This window comes from Cynocephalus volans, chromosome 7 (assembly GCF_027409185.1).
Source record: "Cynocephalus volans isolate mCynVol1 chromosome 7, mCynVol1.pri, whole genome shotgun sequence".
In the NCBI taxonomy this organism is placed as follows: Eukaryota; Metazoa; Chordata; class Mammalia; order Dermoptera; family Cynocephalidae; genus Cynocephalus; species Cynocephalus volans.
Window position 1 is genome coordinate 72324296 of NC_084466.1, and position 23833 is coordinate 72348128.

Consider the following 23833-nt stretch of genomic DNA (forward strand, 5'->3'; position numbering starts at 1 on the left):
AGTTGTTTGCCTTGAGCATTTTTTACATGTGTATTTAGAAAATGTTTTAAAGTATCATAAAGAATGACATTTATGCAATTTAAATGACATAGGAGATACTCATGATAATGTCAAATAAAGAATAGTAAGTTTGCACAATATACAGGTGGAAACAACAACCCCACTGTGGGCCCCATCTTGGAATAGCTGTAGCTCCTGGCTTCAGCCGTTGCCCAGAGATAAATAAATAGGGCCATCTACAGGAAGAGGACACAGTTCTTAACACCAACTATAGACCTGTGGGCAGAAGCAGCTACAGGGAGTTGATAAGACTGAGGCACTAGGCACTAGAAGTACAGAACACAAAATCAAAGTATGAGTTATAAAATTTCTGAAGCCACCAGTAGAGAACAAGATGTTACTAAATGAAACACACACACACACACACACACACACACACACACACACACACACACACACACACACACACACACACACACACACACACACACACTTAGTTATTTACAAGATTCTGTAAAGGGGATGTCTATATGGAAAATTCAAAAAACAGGATTTCTACACGGAAAAATCAAAGAACACGGGGGACTGCTCTGCAATTTATTCTGATTTCATGATTTTTTTGCATTTATGCAATTTATGTGCAAATAAATGCATTTCACTAAGATCTGAAAACCCAAAATATTTTCCTAATGAAATAGGATCAAAATATGGGATTTGGATGTGGCACAAGTTTGAAATCTATAGGTATGCACCAGGCTAATTGATACACAAGTCCTATATAGCTTTTAATACATGACTTCTAAATGGCTTTCCATAAATGCTGCATCTATATATTTGAAATATGAGGTGCTGTGTTTATGAAATGCCCCCTTCACCCACACCAAACATGCTAGTAAATGATATACCCTGAATAAAAGCATGTACTAAAAACTTGTAGCCTAGCTGGTAGGATAGATGAAAAAAATGTAGAGCAGAAACCCAAAGGAAAGTTCTTTTAGAAATACCTTTTACAGCATACGTATTCTATTGCTTATAACAGAAATAACTGAGACTGGGTAATTTGTAAAGAAACAATATTTATTGCTTACAATTTCAGAGGCTGGCAAACCCACAGTCCAGTGGTCACATCTGGTGAAGGCCTTGTTCTTGGTGGTGACTCTCTACAGTGACACAGGGCATCACATGGTGAGAACGAGTAAGCAAAAGAGAGCTAACCTCCTCGTTGGCTCTCCTTTTAAAGCATCAATGGATCAATCCATTCATAAGGGTATCATCCTCACAGTCTAATCACCCTCCAAAGACCCCCGTTTCAAATACCATAATTGAATTTCCCACCCTCCTAACTCTGTTACAGTGGGAATTAAATTTCAATGGGTTTAGATGGACATTCAATCCACAGCAGTGTATACAGGACATAAAATTTCAAATCTTTGTTCTTGAAGTCCACAAAATTCAATACTAACATATAATTATTGAAAAATGACTAACCACGAATTCAAATGTGTAACCCAGTGATTTCAGTGAATGCTGAGAGCAATAACAAATCACCACCTCATTAATTTTCACAGGTTCCAAAACAAGCAAAGTGGATAAATAAAATAGTTACTCTAAGATACATCTGTGGGCATCTACTTCCCAGAAATACCAGCTAATAAAAGCCACCCAGTAAGGAAGATGGAAATAAATGACATTGGGAAAACTTAGCAACAGTGCAATGATGGAAGAACTGAAGAGCTTGGCAGTGAAGGCAACTCAATGTATCGCATAAGCTGGAAGAAATATGTTTTCCTTGTAACGTAGGAGGGCCCACCTGAAAACTACAGCTCCCATCCTGACAATAATGTTCCCACACACTCTTGCCCTGAAACCACTAGGGAAGCTTGAGCTTCCCACATGCAAGTTTCTGATAAAACGATTGTCAGTATTGGAGGACTACTAGAGCTAACAACCACCTCTATGGAGGAGAAAATCCTGCTCTGTAGCACTTTTATTTTAGAATGCTCCCCTTTCGAGCAGTAAAAGAAGAACAAGTTGAAAGTCTTTACCGAAATAGGAAGTCAGAAGTTCTTTAGACCTTAGTGTTCGCAATCCAGCCACTAAGTTGGATGCAGCAGTAACACACAGGTGACAGAAACGAATCACACGCTAGCAAACCATCTGAGAAGTGTGATTGTTTTAAAAACATGCATCACTTAAAGTGAAAAAAAAAAGGATGTGATGAAAGCACCTGAAGAAGAGATATTTCAAACTCTTTTTCAGGTTTTTAGTGAGAAAATGTCCCTTCATGCCACAGCAGGGACCAGAACAGGTTGGCTCTTGTGCATTTCAGATTACATCTTTGTTCAAGATACTTGTTTCATGGTGTTTCTTGTTTATGTCATTCTTCTGTCAGCTGGATAATCCAACGAGTTTCCCTAGGAAGGGAAAAGTCACACAAAATAAGATGAATTATCTGGTACAGTCAATTACAATGCACTTTAACTCGGACTGTATAAATGCTTCCATGTTTTGAATGTGTCCTCTTGAAATTCACTTAAAATTTGATACTATTAAGAGGTGGGGCCTTTAAGAGGTGATTTGGCCATGAGGGCTCCTCCCTAGTAAATGGAATTAAAGCTTTTATAAAAGGCTTCCTCTTCCAAGCCTTGATCTTGGACTTCCAGCCTCCAGAACAGTGAGAAAATATATTTCTGTTTTTCATAAATTACCCAGTCTCAGATATTTTGGTATAGCAGTACAAAGACAAATGCACAGGAAACAAATCCCGTGACAAAATTCAAACTATATCAGAAAGACTGGGATATACTTACATGACACAAAATGACTCCAAATAGCAAGAGCTCAAGGGCCAAGAGCATTCATTAATAACAGCACCGGGTTTAAAGATTAAAAGCAGGAAATATGCAGCCACCCAATTTCTACGTTTATGCACGGCCCTGCTCCAGTGCCTTGACACGCACCACTCTCTGCCAGCAAGTGCCTTCCCCCCAAAGACTCACCCCTCATCTCTTTCAGGTCTCTGTTCAAAAATCACCTTCTCAGCAAGCCCTCCCTATCCACTCTGCATACAGCAACTCGCACATCTCTTTAGCTGTCTCTTTCCACTTTTCCTTGTTTTATCATTCTTACAGTACTTAAGCCTATATGTATGTATTTACATATTTATTCATTTTTATGTTTTTTTGTGAGGGTTCACCCCATAAAACATAGCCCCATGAGAGTAGGCTGACTGCTTTGTTCAATGTTGTATCCCCAGTGCTTAGAACAGTGCCCAGAACAAAGGAGCTGCTTCATAAGTATTGTTGAGCAAATATGGATTATGCAAATGGGCAAATGGGATTATGTGCTTAAGTGCACAGAATTTAAGAGAGATAATAAATATAAAGGTGACATTAAAAAAAAGACCCTCGCTTCCTTCAAAGACTTGCTAATCAACCTAATGGTATAATAACAGCATATTTTTAATTTAGGAAAAAGATATTTAATAGTGTTTCATGACATTCAACAGGACAATTTAGAAATGTTAGTCTTACTGATGGATTATACAGTGGGTCTAATTACCCATGGGTATTAATTTCCTGGCCTCTGGGGACCTGACAGAGGCTTCTTGCTCCTAGATTCTGTCATATAAATAATTTATAACCATTGCATTTTTGTATTAAAGACTATGCACATTTACAAGTTTTATAATCACACAAAAGTAAAGGATAGAAAATATATTGGATGAAATTATGAAGAATCAAACAGATTTCAAAAAAATACTCACACCATTAAATTAAGTACAGATTTAATACCCTTAGTATAAAAATAGCCCTAAAATTAAAAAGGAAAATGGCAAATAAATATAGAAATATGCTAAATTTATTATCAGAAAGCTTAGTATTTTTAAATAAATTTAAAGACGTTAACGTTGGTAACTGATTAAATTGCAAAATGATAAGTTTTACTTTTTGTCTCATGGGCAGTATTTTAAAAATTGATCATTTGCATTGCTTAATAAGAAAAGTATACTGTAGATGGGAATGATAATTGGTACAATTCATTTGTAATAGAATTCAATGGTATTTATTGAAATTGAAAACGTGTGTATTCTTTGAGCAATCTGCTTAGGATTTCTCTATCTGCACGAGCTTTAGACAGTTTGAAGATTCTGCCCAGGAATTTGAACCCTGAGAGAATTGATACAATGTGTAGTGACAGTGAGAGGTCATTTGTGGTGGCAGTTATGGCGTTAAAAGTCCAGTGCTATAGGGAAGGTTGTTCATTGTCATTTAGCCCTAGCATTGGTAACATTTTATGTTCAAAGTGATAATGAAATGCACATTATTTGAGTCTCAAAAGATGTGCAAGAATTTTGCTCCATTAGCTGTTCCTTGCCTTTCCTGGCTTTCTGACTTTTTTCTATGCATGGTTCTCTGTAATTCGTGAGGATGCTCTGAACTACGCTTTAGTCTTATGATGAAGTATTTTTTCTGCCTAAGTTAACAAATTTTGTTCTTGTTATTGGTATAAATCACTAGGACTATGACAATACATCTTGCTTTGGACCAGCAATCTTACATCTACCAATCTAGTATATATATATATATATACTAAAATAGTTGTGCAAAAACCTGAGTACGAGAAAGTTCAGTGCTCTATGGCTAATAAGTGAGACAATGTGAGACAGTTACCATAGGGTAACAGCAAGATAGAGTATAGCATTCTCACACAATGGAATGTAATACAGACATTAGACATTGATTTGTACCTATACTATTTGTGATATAAAAAAAAAGTTGCAAAGCAGGATGTACATTATCTCATTTTATTTTTTTTAAAAAAGAAAGAAAAACCTGTATGTATATGGACATGTATGTAAATGTTTGCTTACAAAAAAAAGATTTAAGAAAAAGCTATAGGAAGATATCACTGATGTACTAACTTATTGAAAGTGGTTATTCACATCACCTATGTATAAAATGACAGTGTTATAAAAGGCAGAAAAATGATCTTAATTTTAGGAAAAATAAGAATAGGTAATTAAAACTAATGCACTTTTTAAAATTTATTTTAAATTCTCAGTATACATTGTAGTTGATTTTTGTATCCCTTTACCAGATCCTCTTACCCCCTTTCCCTCCCCTCCCTACGACATCATATCTGTTCACTTGTCTTAACAAGTTCAAGGAATTGTTGTGATTGTTGTGTCTTCTCCCCTCACACACACCCTTTATTTGTTTGTATATTTGTTTATTTATTTTTAGCTCCCAGAAATAAGTGAGAACATTTAGTATTTCTGTTTCTGTGCCTGACTTGTTTCACTTAATATAATTTTCTCTAAGTCCATCCACGTTGTTGCAAATGGTGGTATTTCATTCTTTTTCATAGCAGGGTAGCATTCCATAGTTTAGATATATCACAGTTTCCTTATCCACTCATCTGATGATGGACATTTGGGCTGGTTCCAACACTTGGCTATTGTAAATAGTGCTGCAATAAACATGGGAGTACAGGTATCCCTTCACCATGATGATTTCCATTCCTCTGGGTATATTCCCAGCAGTGGGATAGCTGGGTCATAAGGTAGATCTATATGCAATTGTATGAGAAACCTCCGTATCATTTTCCATAAAGACTGCACCATTATGCAGTCCCACTAACAGTGTATGAGAGTTCCTTTTTCTCAGCTACCTCACCAGAACTTATCATTCTCAGTCTTTTGGATGTTAGCCATCCTAACTGGAGTGAGATGGTATCTCAAAGAGGTTTTGATTTGCAATGCTGAGTGATGTTAAGCATTTTTTCATGTGTCTGTTGGACATTCATATATCTTCCTTTGAGAAATGCCTATTCAGCTCCTTTGCTCATTTTTTAATTGGGTTATTTGTTATTTTTCTGTAAAGTTGTTTGAGTTCCTTATAGATTCTGGATACTAATCCTTTGTCAGATGCATATTTTGCAAATATTTTCTCCCACTCTGTTGGTTGTCTTTTCACTCTGTTGATTCTTTCTTTTGCTGTGCAGAAGCTTTTTAGTTTGATATAATCACATTTGTTTATTTTTCTTTTGGTTGCCTTTGCTTTTGGGGTCATGTTCATGAAGTTTGTACCCACTCCTACTTCCTGGAGTGTTTCCACTATGTTTTCTTTAAGGAGTTTTATTGTTTCAAGATGCATATTTAATTCTTTAATCCATTTTGAGTTGATTTGGGTATATGGTGAGAGGTATGGGTCTAGTTTCATTCTCCTACATATGAATATCCAGTTTTCCCACCACTATTTCCTGAAGAGGCAGTCTCTTCCCCAGTGTGTAGACCTGGTGCCTTTGTCAAAGATCAGAAGGCTGTAGGTGTATGGATTGATTTCTGAGCTCTCTATTCTATCGCATTGATCAATGTGTCTGTTTTTATGCCAGTACCATGCTGTTTTTGTTATTGAAGCTTTGTAGTATAGTTTAAAGTCAGGTAGCATTATGCTTCCAGCTTTATTTTTTTTTTGCTCAGGATTGCTTTGGCTATGCGTGGTCTTTGTTATTCTATATAAATGTCTGGATAGTTTTTTCCATCTCTGAGAAAAATGTCATTGGAATTTTGATGGGGATTGCATTGAATCTGTTGATCACTCTGAGTAATATGGACATTTTCACAATGTTAAATCTTCCAATCTAAGAGCATGGGATATCTTCCTATCTTCTTGTGTCCTCTTTAATTTCTCTCAACAGTAGTTTGTAGTTCTCTTCATAGAGATTTTTCATCCTTGGTTATCTTTATTCCTAAGTATTTTATTTTTTGGTAGCTATTTCTTCTTCTGCATGTTCACTGTTGGTCTATAGAAATGCTACTGATTTTTGTGTGTTGACTTCGTATCCTGAAACTTTGCTGAAATCATTTATCAACACTAAGAATTTTTTTGTAGAGGCTTTAGGCTGTTCAATATACAGGATCATATCATGTGCAAACAGGGACAGTTTGACTTTATCTTTCCAATCTGGATGCCCTTTATTTTCTTCTCTTCTATGATTGCTTTGGCTAATGCTTCCAACAATATATTGAATAGGAGTGGTGAGAGTGGGAATCTTCATCTAGTTCCTGTTCTTAAGTGGAAAGCTTTCAGCTTTTCCCCATTCAGGATGATATTGGCAGTGGGCTTATCATATATGGCTTCAGTTTTGTTGAGATACTTTCCATGTATACCTAACTTGTAGAGAGTCTTTATCATGAATGAGTGTTGAGTTTTGTCAAATGCTTTTTCAGCGTCTATGGAGATGATCATATGGTTTTTGTCTTTGCTTTTATTGATGCAGTGTTTCATGTTTATTGATTTGCCTATGTTGAACCAAACTTGCATCCCTGGGATGAATCCTACTTGATCATGGTGTATAATTTTGAGTATGTGTTGCTGTATTCTGTTAGCTACTATTTTATTGAGGATGTTTGCATCTATATTCATTAAGGATATTGGCCTGTAGTTTTCTATTTTTGATGTATTTTTGTCTGGTTTTGGTATCAGGGTGATGTTTGCCTCATTGAATGAGTTTGGGAGAATGGCCTCTGTTTCAATCTTTGGAATAGTTTGTAAAGAATTGGTATCAATTCCTCTTGGAGGTTTGGTAGAACTCTGCAGTGAAGGCATCTGGTCCTGGGCTTTTCTTTGTTGGGAGACTTCTGATAATAGCTTTAATCTCTTTTATTGTTATTGGTCTGTTCAGATTTTCTATATCTTCTTGGCTCAGTCTTTGTAGTTTCTATGTGTCCAGATTGGTCTAATTTAATCAGATTCAGTCCAATTGGTCTAAAGTGTTATTTATATCTTATGTTTCCCTATTGATTTTTTGCCTATATGTTCTGTCCAGTGTTGAGAATGGGGTGTCCAGGTCACCTGATATTATGGAGTTAGTGTCTATCTCATTCTTTAGATCTAATAATGTTTGCTTTATAAATCTGGCTGCTCCGACACTGGGAGTGTATATACTTATGATTGTTATGTCTTCTTGATGGATAGATCCTTTTATCATTACATACTGGCCTTCTTTTTCTCTTTTTATGGTTTTTGGTTTAAAGTCTATTTTATCTGATATAAGAATAGCTACTCAAGTGCATTTTCATTTCTGTTTTCGTGGTATACCTTTTTCCATTCTTTCACTCTTAGTGTACATGTGTCTTTACAGGTGTAGTGAGTCTCTTGAAGGCAGCATATTGTTGGGTCCATCTTTTTAATCCAGTCTGTCAGTCTGTGTCTTTTGAGTGGGGAATTTAATCCTTTTACATCCAGAGTTATTATTGAAAGTTGTTGATTTACTCCTAGAATTTTATTGATTTTTGTTCAGATGTTTTATGTATCTTTTGTTCCTTTCTTTCTGACTTTCTGTATGTCTTCTGTGTTTGCTGGTTTCTTGGGGTGGTAGATAAACTATTTTTTCTCTTTATTGTTAACATTTTTGTTTCACTTGAAGGTTTTATTCTTTCTTGAGTATTCATGGCAGTGATAGCTGTTTTTCAGGTATCAAACCCAGTACCCCCTTGAGAATTTCTTGTAAGGCTGGTCGGTGGTGGTGAACTACCGCAGTTTTTGTTTGTCTGAGAAATACACTACTTGTCCTTCATTTCGGAAGGATAGCCAACGTGAAGTATTCTTAGCTGGCAATTTTTGTCCTTTAATATTTTGAATATATCAACCCATTCTTTTCTGGCTTTTAGGGTTTTTGATGAAAAGTCTGATGTTAGTCTGATTGGGGCTCCCTTATATTTAACTTGCTGCTTCTCTCTTGCAGCTTTTAAGATTCTCTCTTTGCCTTTGAGTTTTGCCAGTTTGACTATATGTGTCTGAGAGAGGACTTTTTGGGGTGAATATGTTTGGGGGTCGTGGGCCTCCTGAATCTGAAGATCTGTGACTTTCCCTATAACTGGGAAGTTTTCTCCTATTATTTCATTGAATATTTTTTCAATGCCATTTCCTTTTTCCTCCCTTTCTGTAATATCCATGATTTGGATATTTGAGTGCTTAAGGTAGTCTGTTATCTCTCTTAGATTTTCTTCAATTTTTTAAATTCTTTTTTTTTTTTTCTGGTCTGCTTGTGTTAATTCAAACAGCCTGTCTTGATGGTCAGAAATTCTCTCTTCTGCTTGTTCTAGCTTGCTGGTTAGACTCTCTTGTGTTTTTTATTTCATTGAATGAATCCTTCAGCTCTACAAGCTCTGCTACATTCTTTGTCAGGGCATTGATTTCTTTGCACATTTCTTCTTTCAGGTCCTGCATACTTTTTCTCATTTCATTGTGTTGTCTAACTGAGTTTTCTTGTATTTCACTTAGTTTCCTTAGAATTGTTGCTCAAAATTCCTTGTTAGACATTTCAAGGACTTCCTGTTGTATCAGATCTAGAGCTTGAGAGTTATTATTTTCCTTTTGTGGTGATGTACGCTCTTGATTTTTCATGTTTCTTGTATCTTTCCTTTGGTGTTTAGTCATTGTTGCAGGAGGTATCACAGACCACTCGTTCTAACCTGATGTCTGGCCTGGATCCTGAAGCGACTGCCAATTCTGGGCAGCAGGGATAGCCTGGTCTGGGGGTCCCACAGCATCTGCCTGTTCTTGTGCTGCTGATACAGAGTCTGTGGGCCCAGTGGCTCTCAGGCTTCTCTAGGTAGTGGAGACTGTCCTGGGCTGGAGGTCCTGTGGCTCCTGCCTGTTCCAGCATGGCTGACTCAGAGTTTGTGAGCCCAGCAGCTCTCAGGCCTCGCTGGTTAGTGGGCTCTGGCCTGGGCTGGGGGTCCCACAGCACATGGCTCCTGCCTGTTCTGCTGTGGCTCTCAGGTCTCCTTTGTTGTTTTTTAATAGCTTCAAATTGGTTGATTTGTGGGAGAGAGCAACACTAGGAAACATCTAGTCCACCATCTTGACTAGAAGAGCAATACTAATATATTCTTTATTCTGCACTGATTAAGTAAATATGTTTCTGTTCTAAGCAAAGTATTTTAAGAAGGATGTATTTAAGTTAAAAATGTAAAGAGGACAAACTACGTTTTGAAGAGTCTAGAAACATGCCATACAAAAAAAAAAAGGCAACATCATCCTAACTGTTTAGCTGAAAACTTGAAGGTACATGGATATTTGTGTGTGTGTGGGAGGGGGGGTCCTTTCAAATACTTGAAACTGGTACTTTATAAATGATGTAATATTCATTTGTTGTGGAAACCACTCTGCTATACCATACAGATTCTATTTTAGAAATTAAGGACTTATTCCTCCATTCACCAGGACACAGTCCTCACGATCTAATCACCCCCCAAAGGCTCCACCTTTCAATTACCATAATAGGATTTTGCACCCTCTTAACACTGTCACAGTGGAGATTAAGTCTCCCCACCTCCTTTTGTCTCTTTCTCTTGCCCTCTCTATGCCCTTCTGTCATGGGAAAAAGCAGCAAGAAGGCCCTCACCAGATGCCAACCCCTTGATCTTGAACTTCCCCAGCCTCTAGAATTGTGAGCCAGTCAATTTCTGTTAATTGTAAGTTACCCAGTTTGTGGTATCCTGTTATAGTAGCACATAACAAACTAAGTTAGATACGGATTTATTTATTGTCAAGATATGTGTATTTCACTTTTGAACTTGGTCCTGTGGCTTGGCTCTTGCATGTAGTCTTCACTAAAAAATATGGTCTTTCTGGAGTCTTTCTGGTCTTAACTAAAGGCCAGTGAGCTGAGTAATTTCTTTCTACTCTGGATGAACTGTAACTCCAGTGTTCCTCAGCCCTGTTATCCTTTCACTGTTCACTGCTCTGTGTCAGTGAAGTAACCCCAGGAAGAAAGCTAGGGTCATTGCTGGGCAATCTTAGAGCTCACGTTGTTTTTATTTCCTCAAAACTAACTGTCCTAAACTAACTCTTTTTTTTTTTTAATTTTTATTGAATCATAATTGATTGTACATATTTTGGGGGTTCAACATTGACATATGTTGATCGAATCAATGTTACTAGCATATATATTGTTACAAATCATACTTATTCTTTATGTCCCTTGTCCAATCTCTTCCTATACCTCTCTTCCCCCCACCCTCTACCTCTGATAACCCTATATTTCTTCTCTCCTTCTAAAAGAATAATGGTTACTCTGTTGATTTGTTGCCTAGATGATCTGTCCAATGCTGAGGTGTGTGTTCAGGTTCCCCAATATTATCAGAGAGCTGATGCTTCTTCTGTCACTCTGGAATGGGCTTTGTGAAGAGAGACATCCTCTTCTTTGGTCTCTGCTGGTGACTCTCCTTGTGTCAATGTACTCTAGTAGCTGGCAGACCATCTGCATGGTAGTTGTGGCATCTAGCCACTTTTGTGGCAGCCATGTTTATTGTGGAGGCTGTGGTGGGCCACCCACATGGAGGTAATGCTTTTGGCATGCTCCTTGGTGCTGGTGGTGTGCCTGGTTGTAGGTGGGGGGGTCTGGTTCCTTGCTCCATGCCTCAGGTCTCTGAGTGGGCCTCAAGGTACTGGCGGTGTGCCTGGTTGTGAGAGAGGGGTCCAGTCACCAGATCCATGCCTCAGGTCCCTGGGCAGGCCCCGAGGCACTGGTGATGTGCCTGGTTGTTTGTGGGAAGGAGAAGTCCAGTCCCTGGTGCAGCTGGAACTAATTTTTGTCCTTAGCTTACTTCTAAAATGGGGAACTTTCTGTGGGGAACAGTACTTGAGTTCTGTGGTTCAGCTAAATTGCTGCTTTGCTGCTAATTCCCTAGGGAAGTGTTTTCATGCAACTCAGGTTTTACTGGTTGACTTTATAGGTACTTCCAGCTCTCCAGATACCCAATGCACATGGGTTGCGTAGAAACTCTGATCTGGGCCTGAGTCTTTTCATCAGACTGCACCCCATGCAATTCTATATTCCTGACCAGTCTCTTCTGAGTGGTCTCTTGCAGATTGGGGTGCCAGTCAGTTGTGCTTGCTGTGTCCCAGTGTTCCCCCGGTGGGCCCATCTCCCCTGCTGCCTGTACTGCAAACACTTCCCATGGGACGGGCCATGGGCAGGTCCCTTGCAATGACTCACTGGCCTCTGAGTGGCTTGTTTTTTCAGTTGTTATGGCTCCTCGTTCCTATGTGCGTCCACAGAAACCCTATTAGGGGTCTTCCTGGCCTGGGGGCCACCAAGGCCCTCTTGTCCCCTGCTGCTTCCAAGCAACCTCATCTGAATGGCACAGCTGCAGCTTTTGCTGGCTCCAGCTCAATGCACTCAGCAGCTCTAGCCTGAAAGTGTCCATGGTATGCAATGTTCCTGTACCTGTACAGTATCATTTGATTCAGGGACAGCTGTATCTGGTGCAGGCCTCAGACTGCTTCTGCTCATGGTGGAAGATGACAGGCAACCCATTACTGACTTCATGTTGAGGCAGCAGAGGAAGAGGCAGCAGGGGGAGGGCACCAGCCAGAGACAGGGCAGACCCACCTGTTTCACCTTCCCACACTGAGCTGAGGTGGGTGGGTGCATCCTGGAAACTTGTGGAAGTTTTCCTCTGATCATTCAGGGTGTGTATGTTCCCAGTTCATGCATGATGGTCATTGAGTAGAGTAATTCATTGCATTTGGAGGATGTTACTGAATTTGGGTATTTAGACCTTCAAAACCTTGCGTGACCAGTGCTTATGTCCCCAAGGGGATGCATTGTGTCTGGAGACACTGCAATATCAGGCCAATGCATGGACTGGATGGAGCAAGCTCCTGTCCATGTCCCTGCTCCAAAAATCCATTTAATATATTGTCCTCAGATAGAGGACATATCAGATATTAAACTAAGAACAGATATTACACTTGATCTTCAAACTAACTCTTTTTTGATGTCTGATAGTGATCAGTATTTCATACAACGTTATACCTGTTTTTGTTGGAAGGCCAAGTCCTGTACCAGGTACTCTTTCAAAGCAAAAATTCATTTTACCTGTTTTTAAGGTAAGGAAATTTAAATTAAGAAAGTCTATGTTATTTGCTTATTGTGACAAATTAAGTAACAAACAGAAATAGATTTTAATCCAGGTCTTCTGATTTTATTTCTAGAATATTTATACTACATCACAGCTGCTTTAAAAATGAATAGCACTAGAGAAATATGTAATGCAGTAGATTTTCTAACTCAATGGTTTACAAACCTTTCAGTTCACGGAGTAATAAAATTGCAAATACTTTGTAGAACATAACTTATGGGTAACAGCTGTTTATTTTTTTTCTAGATATTAAACACATGCATAGAGACAACAACAATAATGATCATCTACTAGCATTACTATTCATAAAAGGAAGAACATATAATCACTAAAATGCTATAAACAAACATCATTTCATAAAAACCCCATCAAATGAATGAATTTTGTTTTATAAAAGACACATTTATCTCCTTTGGCCATGAAACAAAGCAAAGTTCAATATAGACCAAAGCCTGTCTGAAGACAGGTATCTGTAAATAACTGAAAGTACTATTTTATTAAACAAACATTATTATAACATTTTCTGTGTCGAACAGCATTCTTCTCAGTGCTTACAGTTATTACTTCATTTAAACATCATAAGTACATCACAAATCAAATCTATCATGTGGCATATACTATAAAGCATATGTACCTCACAGGGCCTGGTTTTCCAAAGCCTTGCAGTTTCAAATATTGACCTTGCAGAGGACTGGATATTTTCCCCAGGCTATTGAGTCTCTGTTGCAAGAGAAGAATTGTGGCACAGCAAGGTTGTTGGCTCAAAGACAGATTAGTTACTGACTGATATCTAAGTTGCTGGAAAACTATTAGAGGGAGAAGGGATGTTTGCTAAGATCAAGCTTGTGTTGATAGGACCACTTAATTGTCTACTGGAATGTCATCTGGCTTGTTTCACTAAAAGTTATCAGCCTATATTGTTAAACTATAATCCCACCTATGTTTTCTTCCTGTAACTTCCTGATCTGGAAAATAAATGAAGGAAGAGAATCCTAATTCGGGGTTAATTTCCTGAGGAAGGGATCCCTCTCACTGGAGGGTTCCAGGGAAGTTAACCACTTCAGGGCCTCTCACTGCTCAGAAGAGATGGGCTTTGAGTAATCCTTTACGTCTCTGCCACCCAGGGGAAGAGGGATGACAAATCCGTGGGAGGCAAAGCAACACAAAGCAACACTATCATGTTCCCCATTTTACAGATGATAAATCTGATGCATGAAAAAATGAAATATTCTGCCCAAGTTCACACAGCTAATAGGTGGCAGATCACATATTGGTAACACAGAGATTGGAACCTTGAACTTTGCTCCTTTTCTCTGATTATTCCTTTTGAAAATGGAAATCTGAGGGAAAAGTAGATACATGCTATGAATAATGTTTTAGAAATTATTTTTCCAAATCAATCTTTGAATGAATATACTTTTTACCCACAATGTACAGTTGTGTTAATGAAAGATACTTTATTCTAATAGTTTAATTCTGGAAATTTTGTCAGGTAAAATAATAATTTACTATGTAGAATGGAAAAAAGGTGTTTTTATTCTAGTTCTTCATTTTTAGCCATAAATAAAGGTTAATATTTGAATGCAGATGAGAGAGTACATCATTAAAATAAAGCTCACTGCAAACAGGTAGATTCAGTAGGTTAAAAATCCCGTTAAGATTTGTCTTTAAAATATAGCCCTTTTAAATAATTTAATCTAAATAAATTTATGGTGCAAAGAAGTGTTTAAAATAGCTCCCTGAAATGAAGTCATGCATCAAAGAGAATGAAGATGTAGTGGTCAAATGCAATTGATTCAGAGTAGCAGCTTCTAAGAAGGGAAAAAATTAATGTTACTGTTCCAAATTCTATTTTATAAGAAAATTAAAATGGACTTTCTAGTCAAAGTTTTCATATTAATTAGCATTCAAAGATTTAGATAACAGTCAGAGAACAATTATACATATGTTGCAGGTCACCACTGAAAATTATGAGCATTGAAAAACAGGAGGAAAGAATAATTTACAGAGAGGTACATCAGACTAAATGCTCTATGCCTTATTTATATGACTATTATGTTAGGAAGAAGACATTTAGATGATCTAAATGAACTTAAGCAGATGGAAATGACGGATTTGCTCAGATTTGGGGGGAAAACTTGCATTTACTTGGAATCTAAACAAGAAAGAAGTAAAAATAATTTTGCTGCACATTTTTTTTTTATGGAACAACAAAACAAAAAATATAAGCTTGCAGATATCAGGATATTTTTAAGTGCCTGGTATAGGAGAACCACTGACAAAATGAAATCCATACACTGAAGGCTATTCTCCAAATATATTCAGTAGCAGAAGTCTATTCTCAGAATGGCTCTAATACAAATTCCAAAGCAAGAAAATATCACAGTTGAATTTTGACTTTTAAATAAAACCTGTATTAGAACCATACTATGCAACTCCTTTGAGGTGTTAGTCTTCGCCTTCTGTACCTAATCCTTCAGAACTCAGCCTAGTCTATTTTCTGTTCACTTAGCAAGGAGGCTTTACTGAATCACCAAGCATGCATTGCAGTATTCACCTGTTCTTTCAGATAATTTATTAAATATGACAGCCTATGTCTTTAAATTGGTATGTTTAAATCACTTATATTTAACAAAATTATTGGTATTGTTGAATGTATGCCTTCCTTTATTTTATGCTGTTCTCTGCTTTTGATTTTTTTTTTTTAAGTTTTTCTGTTCCTCCTTTCCTGCCATCTTTTTCATTGCTTAAATATTTTTAGTATCCTATTTAAATTTATCTATTCACTTTTTAATCTTTTGTATTATTTTAGGTGGTTGCTTTAGGGTTTATAAGATATACATTTAACTTATTCCATTCTATTCAGAATCATTATTTCCCTGTATGTAATATGTCATTTATTTTTTCTGGCTACTTTCAAGGTATTGATATTGATGGTGACATACCAAGACATGTTTTTCTCTGAGTTTATCATATTTGGAGTTTTCTGAGCTTTTTGAATCTGAAAATTTGAGTATTAGCAATTCTGGGAAGATTTTGGCTACTACCATCTTAAACATTTTTCTGCACCAATCTCCATCCCCTTCACTTCTAGGCCTCCAGTGATACAAATACTACACATTTTAAAATTGTCTCATAGATCTCTGAGGTTTCCTTTCTGTTCTCAGATTTAGTAATTGTACTTTTGTGGTTTGTTCATAGTTTTAGAGAAGGAAAGATGAGTTCTAGTGTACTGATCCCATCTTCATTGTCACTAGAAGTTCATAGTTGGTTTTAAGCCTGTTTAACCAATCAATGAAGTGAAAATTTACTTTAATAAATGTGTTTCAGAAAGCCAGTCAGTGAGAGATAGCATCATACCTTTAAAGTCAGCCAACAAGCAGTTGACTAACTCTAGAAAACACTACTTTGTCAAGCTACATTGGAACCTGAGGCCAAAGGAAAAATATATGCCCTTATATACGTATTTTAAGTACTTATTAAGTAATACTTTTGTAAAACCTTAAGATAACTGAAAAATGTTGAGAAATTATAAAGTTGGTATATTAAAATTTATATATTTAAATTTAAACATGTTATCTAGACTAAAACAATTCATTATAATTATACTTTCTTGTTTAATGGAAGCAGATTCATCAATAATATTTTCAAAATTAATTTCTTCTCTTACCTTGCTTTTAATTGGAGAAATTGCCGTGTTTAATCATTTTTTAATTAACTAATTTATTGAAATATTTGCTTTTCCTGTCTTTATTTAAATTTTTAATACTTTACTATAGACTTATCAATGTCTTAAATATTGCATTACAGTACTATTTATCCTGATTACTGAGTTTTTAGTGTGCCCTGACATGTAGTACCTGAGCTGGCTACCTCACTGATCTAATCCTCATCTAGGCTCTTACAGTAAATACTCACTTTTAAGGCTGAAAACAAACTAATCAGTCCTCTGTAAACTACTCAACTGTATGTACTTTTCCATTGCTGTGTGAAACTATACCTGACCAGCATAGCTCGCCTTACTCAGGTAGGCAGTAAACATCTTTTTGGTATTAGACATTGAGGAGTGGTCTTTTCCTTTAACACTAGGCATAATGTTTAAATTCTGTCAAGCTAGGTACTCTGTTGCAAAGTAAATAAGGAGACATTGAAATTGAAATTGTATCCATGTATTTTCTCTTTTTTAGTTAGTAGAATGCACAGTAATTAGAAATGTGTAAGGTAATCAGTACACGTAAGATTGACTTAATTGCTCCTTTTCTTTCATTCAATGCTCATATTTCCCTTTCTGGACCTAGCAACCCAGCTGTAAGATTAGACCTAATACAGAAAATAATGTTTGGCCTTTTTTTTTTTTTTTTCCCTTAAATTTATTTATTTATTATCTTACTTTTAGTTCTATCAGGACTATTTTTCAGCTCTTTTCAGTTTTAATATCATAATTAGAGAACTAACAAAGGTATTTTAAAAACAAGAAAAAGTAATCCGTTTTAACTGATTAGACCTAAATAAAGAAGATATGTATTTATAAAATAAAATAATTAGAGGTTATTTTATAGGGTAGGAAAACGAAAATGTATTTGGAAAAACTTATACTTTGGGAATATCTGGAGGGTTCTATGTGTGTCTCTGATGGTACGCTTTATTACTGTGTTTTACAAAATATTTTGTGTGTTTTTCCCCCGCCAAAAATGAAGAACCATGTATTGTACATCTTTATATACCCAATATTTAGCACATTCAAAGTTGATGATTTAATCTTTTCGACAAACATAATTTGTTCACTGGTAGATATTTGTATAATTTGAGAGGAAAACACATAACTTTATAAAGGACTCACAAGTCTAATAAAAGAAGTTGCTTATTTCACCACAATGGAACTAAACTAAGCTATTTCAGCAATCATATCTTAATTAGAAGGAAGATATTTTTATTGGATAGCAAATATTAGACATAGTTCATAAAAAAAGGGCTTCTATCTTTGAAAGTGATAAATTTAGTATCATTCACCTGGTGTCAGAATTTCTAAAAATAAAAAGTCAGGAAATAAGATTTTTGCATGTCTTGAATATTGCATTACAACATTGCAACCATGTGTTCTTCCAATCATACTCTATATATGGTATTTAGATATATGTATATATATTTAAGGTGTACAAATTTATAATTTGGTTTAATTATACATATTTGGGATTTTAAAACCTTATCTAAGGTTATGGTGACAAAATTAGTGTAACAGATCTTGCAAATATCTCTCTAGAAGGATTTTAAAAAGGTTTTTAAAAACCTTTTTTTAAAAGGGAACAAAGACTCAGACCAACTTTACTTATCACAAGTGTTTGATAATTTAGGTTTCCTAGACACATTTTGGTTCAGAGATTCCTTGACTGACATATATCTCTGCAGATGATTTGTATTACCTAACATATTAAAATAAAACAAATATAAAATATGTGTTTGTCTTCAGGCATCTCCTAGTCATAAACTTTTTTCCCGGTAGTATTGTTATAACTCCTTAATTCTAAACAGTTGGATATACACATGAAACAGAGACAAAATTGTTAGGAGTTAAAGCAAAAGTAATTTATACACAAAATATTTTAAGCCCTTTTTTTTGTCAAATGAAAATATGTATGTTCTTTTAGTAGACGAGAAGGAAGGGCAAACTTGCTGTTATGTAAGCAACTCTTGAGGCAAACAATGTAAACATTAACCACAAAGACTTTGGAAAATTTGGTATATTGTAAAGCATGGCTTACACAATTTCAGAACTAATGTGGTAAGAAGAAAGTAATAGATTGCTGAGAATGACTGGTAATTTAAAAGGTAGAAGAGATGAAGGATATAACAGTAAACACTAGAGGAGGTTACACAGCATGGATCCTTTCATCTTTATAGAGTGAGTATCAAAATCTCCCTTCCAACAGAACCTCTTAGGGTATTATGTGGGACACTGCAGCAGTAACTAACGAATTTGATGAATAAAATAATTTTCATGCACAAAGATCACACAAGTAATATCAGGACTGAAGATCCACTAGTTGCTTTAATAAATGAATTAGAAATCCTTTCTAGTAAATAACTACAAATTCCTAAAAGCATAACATTCATTTTAATTATTATTTAATCTGTAATATTTATTTTCCTAAAAGTTTTGTGCAAATGATCTCTTTATTTAAATTGAAATTACTTATTGAAGATTAATATACATACTTGTCGGGCCTTAAAAACTAACGCCACCTTAAGTGACATTACAGGTGTAGTGACATTACAAGTGGTGCCACTATGGGCCCACACGGGTGTATTAATGTGGCAGCCTAAGGCGGCGCCGGGAGGAAGTAGGGTGGGGGTGTCTGCGGGAACCTTGCCTTAGCCCTTATTGGCCAAATACGTGCTTCCGTGCTTGTGAACACTGGGTGGTTGCAATAGCTAGGCATTGAGACAGGATGCATGCCCTTGACCTTCAAGCTGATAGGATTATGTAAAAAACCTCCCTTCCCCATTTGCCTTTAAAAGCAAGTGCTTGTGTGATAATAAATGAAACTGCTCGACAGAACCCCCGCCGCATCTGAGTGTCCTTTAAACCGGGCTGGTTGGGGACGGTGGTGCGCTCATCTTTCTTCATGGCTCTCTTCCCCCGTCTCCTTCCAAAGGGGCAGAAGGGAAAGAGGAATCCCGGGCCATTTGCTCGCCCACCAAAGAAGAGGCTAGGGCTGTTTGGGTCGGCCAGAGGCGGACCGACAGAGTGGTGCCCCGTGTGAGGCGTTTTCAAAACTCGTGGGTGAAAGGCGAGCTAGTGAGGCCCCTGGCTGCTTGGTCCTGAAAGCAGGTCGACAAAGGGTGATCAACCAACGGAGTGACCCCCGCAACCTTGGTAGTCCCCATGAAGTAATCCGCCTGCGTGTCAGGGTGAGTACCATAACAGGGGGAAGTCCCTGCACTTCTCTGCTCTGTTGCTCCCTTTGTCCCTTCCTCACAGGGCAAGATGGGAGGTGTGTGTGGAAAGAGTGATGAGACAGCCTGCAAGGCTCTAAAGTACATGTTAAAAAGCAGAGGCCTAGAAATATCTGACTCCACGGCCACCAATGCCTGGAGTCATGTGGTGCAGGTGGCCCCTTGGGCACCATCGTCCGACTTGTTCTAGTATCAGACTTGGGACCAGGTTCAGACCCTGGCCAGAAAGAATGAGACTAGTCACGGGCTAGACCCCCCCCCCCTTAGGGTTCTACCCAACCATCTCTGCCCTAAAGCTTTGCTTCCGTCCAAGCATCAGGAAGGGGCAGAAAGGGATTGGACGCAGTTTGATGAGAAGAGAAAAAAGGAAACAAAGCTGCCAATGCAAGGCCCTGAGCAAAGTTTAGCCAAAGGAGAGAAAGCGGCACCTGAAGAAGTGGAGGAGGCTAGCCCACCTTTAAAAACACCCCCAGCAGAGCCGCAGGTTTTTCCTGTTATGGCTCACTGGGAACCCCCAGCTGTCCGCAGCCCGTGGGGGGAAGCAGCCTCTCAGGCCTATCCAGTCAACGTTGTAAAAGAACTAAAAAAGGCTGTCCTCAGCCTTGCAAGCTCAGACACAAAACTTAACTGAAGCCTTCAAGGCGTTTACCGCCCTGATCTCCTCAGGAAACAATACTTCCCCACCCTTCAAGGGACAATGTTCTGGTTACAGAAGACAAGGTCATTTTAAAAGCCAATGTCCCAAGGCTAAAGGCAAAAAACCCCCTACCACACCTTGCCCCCGTAGTAAAAAAGGATTACATTGGAAAAATGACTGTAGGTCCAAATTTGACCAAGCTCCCGGTGGAAATAGGCAGGCCGCTTGGTACCCTTGGGAAGCTCATGACCTTAAAGAGCTGAAAAAGGCTGTCGCAGAGAATGGGCCCAATTCCCCATGGGCAGAAACCATCCTCCAGGGCTTAGCGCACCACATCACAGGCGGCCCCCGCTACTCATTTTCACCCCTGTGATGGGTCAGCACAATACAAAGAGCTGCTCGCTATACTCCTTGCCCTGCAAAAGGTGCCAGACCCCATTAACCTTTTTACAGACAGCTTATATGCAGCCAATCTTCTCCCTGGGCTTCCGGGAGCCCACATTCGCTTAGATTGTAATCCCATCTCCTCCCTTATGATACAAGTAAGGAGTACCTTACAAGGCCGCAATAACCCTATTTTTATTCAACACCTTCAGGGTCATCAAGGGATGCCAGGATTTCTAGACACTGGAAATGCCCAGGCAGACACTCTTGCCTCTCAGGGCCCTAAAATATATACAATAGATAGTGCCAGCCAACTGCACACTTTAACTCATGTAAACTGGTGAGGTCTACATGCCAGTTTTCCAAATATACCTATTTCACAGCTAAAAAGGATTGTACACACATGCAAGTTATGCCTTCCTTATCTGCAAGTACCCCCCTTACAACCTCCAGGGGTCAATCCTAGGGGACTCAAGCCTAATGTGCTGTGGCAAACTGATGTAACTCACTTCCCGCCTTTTGGGAAACTCAAATATGTTTTTGTGTCCGTTGACACCTATTCATACGTGTGTTGGGCCACAGCACACGCAGGTGAAGCTGCCAAGCGTGCAAAAAATCACCTGCTGCAGTGTTTTGCCACCTTAGGGCTGCCAGCACAAATTAAAACAGATAATGGGCTTTGTTTTTCTAGCAAAGCCTTACAAGAATTCTTAATACAATGAAACATTAAACATACTACAGGAATTCCCTATAACCCCCAAGGACAAGGCATTGTTGAACGGCATCACCAATGCCTAAAAAATCAATTATTAAAACAAAAAGGGGGAGTCACCAGCCCTCATCAGCAGTTGGGACAGGAACTCCTAACTTGAAACATCCTAAATTTTTCCAAAAATGAACCCCTGTCTGCCTTCCAGAAACACTGGTCAGCTCAACCACCGTGCCCAGAAGTCCAAGTGCGGTGGAAAGACCCCTTAACAGGCCAGTGGAGGGGCCCTGACCCGTTGCTAACTATGGGTCGAGGGTTTGGTTGTGTCTTCCCCCTCAGTGAGTCAACCCCTATATGGGTCCCAGCCAAAAATCTTAAGTTCTTGCCAGACACCCAGGGTACTGATGACCCTGAGGAGTTTATTGTTTGTATGTTTCAGACTGCATTATGAACGCTTTGTGGATGCTCCAAGTGGCTGCCCTCCTCGGGTCAACGAGGACAAGGGCCTCTGCCACCGGGGAAGGTACCCAGGAGCCAGCCAACCAAACCTGGGAGGTCATACAAGCCGCTTGGGGGTGTCTGTATCACATTTTTAAAAAAAATCCCTAATATCATTTTTTGAAGTTGTTTTACAGAATCGACGTGGACTAGACTTGTTGTTCTTACAGCAAGGAGGATTATGCGCTGCCCTCAAAGAAAAGTGCTGCTTCTATGCCGACCACTCTGGAGTGGTCAAAGATTCCCTAGCTAAGCTTAGAGAATTAGAAAAGTGATAAAAAGAATGTGAAGCCAATTGTAATTGGTCCCTAATCTGGCTTTCAAGTTCCCCGTGGCTCACCACCCTGCTGTCCTCCCTGGCAGGCCCCCTAGCATCTTGGGGCCTTACACCATTCGGCAGGTTGTGTCCCTTATAAGGCACAACACCACTTATCTCGTAATGCTCATCCAGGTGGTAGAGGAGGTGGCCCATAATGAAAGCCCTGACAGCCCTTGGGTCAATACGGCCCTTTAAAAAATCAACACCAATCTGTAAGGCTCCGCCCACCCCCGCTTGGCTGGATAGTCAATGACAGGTAAGATTTCCAGAGGGAAACAACCTAAGACAGGCACAGCCACCAGAGGGAATGGAGGCAAGGCTGGGAAGGTTAGTCGCCTCCAGCTGCCTTATTAAAACAAAAAGGGGGAGTTGTTGGGCCTTAAAAACTAATGCCACCTTAAGTGACAGTACAGGCGGCGCCATTATGGGCCCACAAGGGCGTATTAACGTGGCAGCCTAAGACGGCGCCGGGAGGAAGTAGGGTGGGAGTGTCTGCAGGAACTTTGCCTTAGCCCTTATTGGCCAAATACATGCTTCCATTCTTGTGAACACTGCGTGGTTGCAATAGCTAGGCATTGAGACAGGATGCATGCCCTTGACCTTCAAGCTGACAGGATTATGTAAAAAGCCTCCCTTCCCCATTTGCCTTTAAAAGCAAGTGCTTGTGTGATAATAAACGGAACTGCTCGACAGAACCGCTGCCGCGTCTGAGTATCCTTTAAAATGGGCTGGTTGGGGCCGGTGGTGTGCTCACCTCTCTTCATGGCTCTCTTCCCCCGTCTCCTTCCAAAGGGGACAGGCGGGAAAGAATAATCTGGGCCATTTGCTCGCCCACCAAAGAACAAGGCTAGGGCTGTTTGGGTCGGCAGGCGGCAGACCCAACACATACTAAGTACACAAATCACGAGTGAATGGTCCATTACATTTTCACTAAGTGGACACATTTTGTAACAACGTAACCATTGTGAAGGTCAGGAAATAAAACAATCCCAGTGCCACTGAAATTCCATCTTGTCTTCTCACAGTCAAAGTCTCTTCTATCCAAAATTAACCACTCTCCTGCTTATCCCACTCCCCAAAATGGCCATATATTAGTTTTGTCTGCTTTTGGACTTTAAATAAATGCAATCACATAATGTGTACCATTTGTGTCTGACTTCTTTGGTTAAATGAAAATGTTTTTGTGACCCACTAATGTTGGTTAGCATAGTTATAGTTTGTTTAGGCTTTGTGTACAGGATATCATTGCATAAATTACCTACTTTATTATACTTTTAATAGATTTTTTAAATGTTTATATATTTTTTGTTTTATTTTGTTTTGTTTTGGGGTTTTTTTACATTTATATATATATATATATATATTTTATTTTAACTTCTCAATATACATTGT

General features: G+C 38.5%; 1 non-coding gene across 1 annotated transcript; it reads right to left on the bottom strand.

Annotated features, from left to right (window-relative positions):
- Positions 1 to 12613: 12613 nt before the first annotated feature.
- Positions 12614 to 12811, bottom strand: LOC134382889 (U2 spliceosomal RNA). Its single transcript, XR_010024146.1, has one exon. It is a non-coding gene; the product is annotated as a U2 spliceosomal RNA (small nuclear RNA).
- Between the last annotated feature and the right edge of the window lie 11022 nt (positions 12812 to 23833).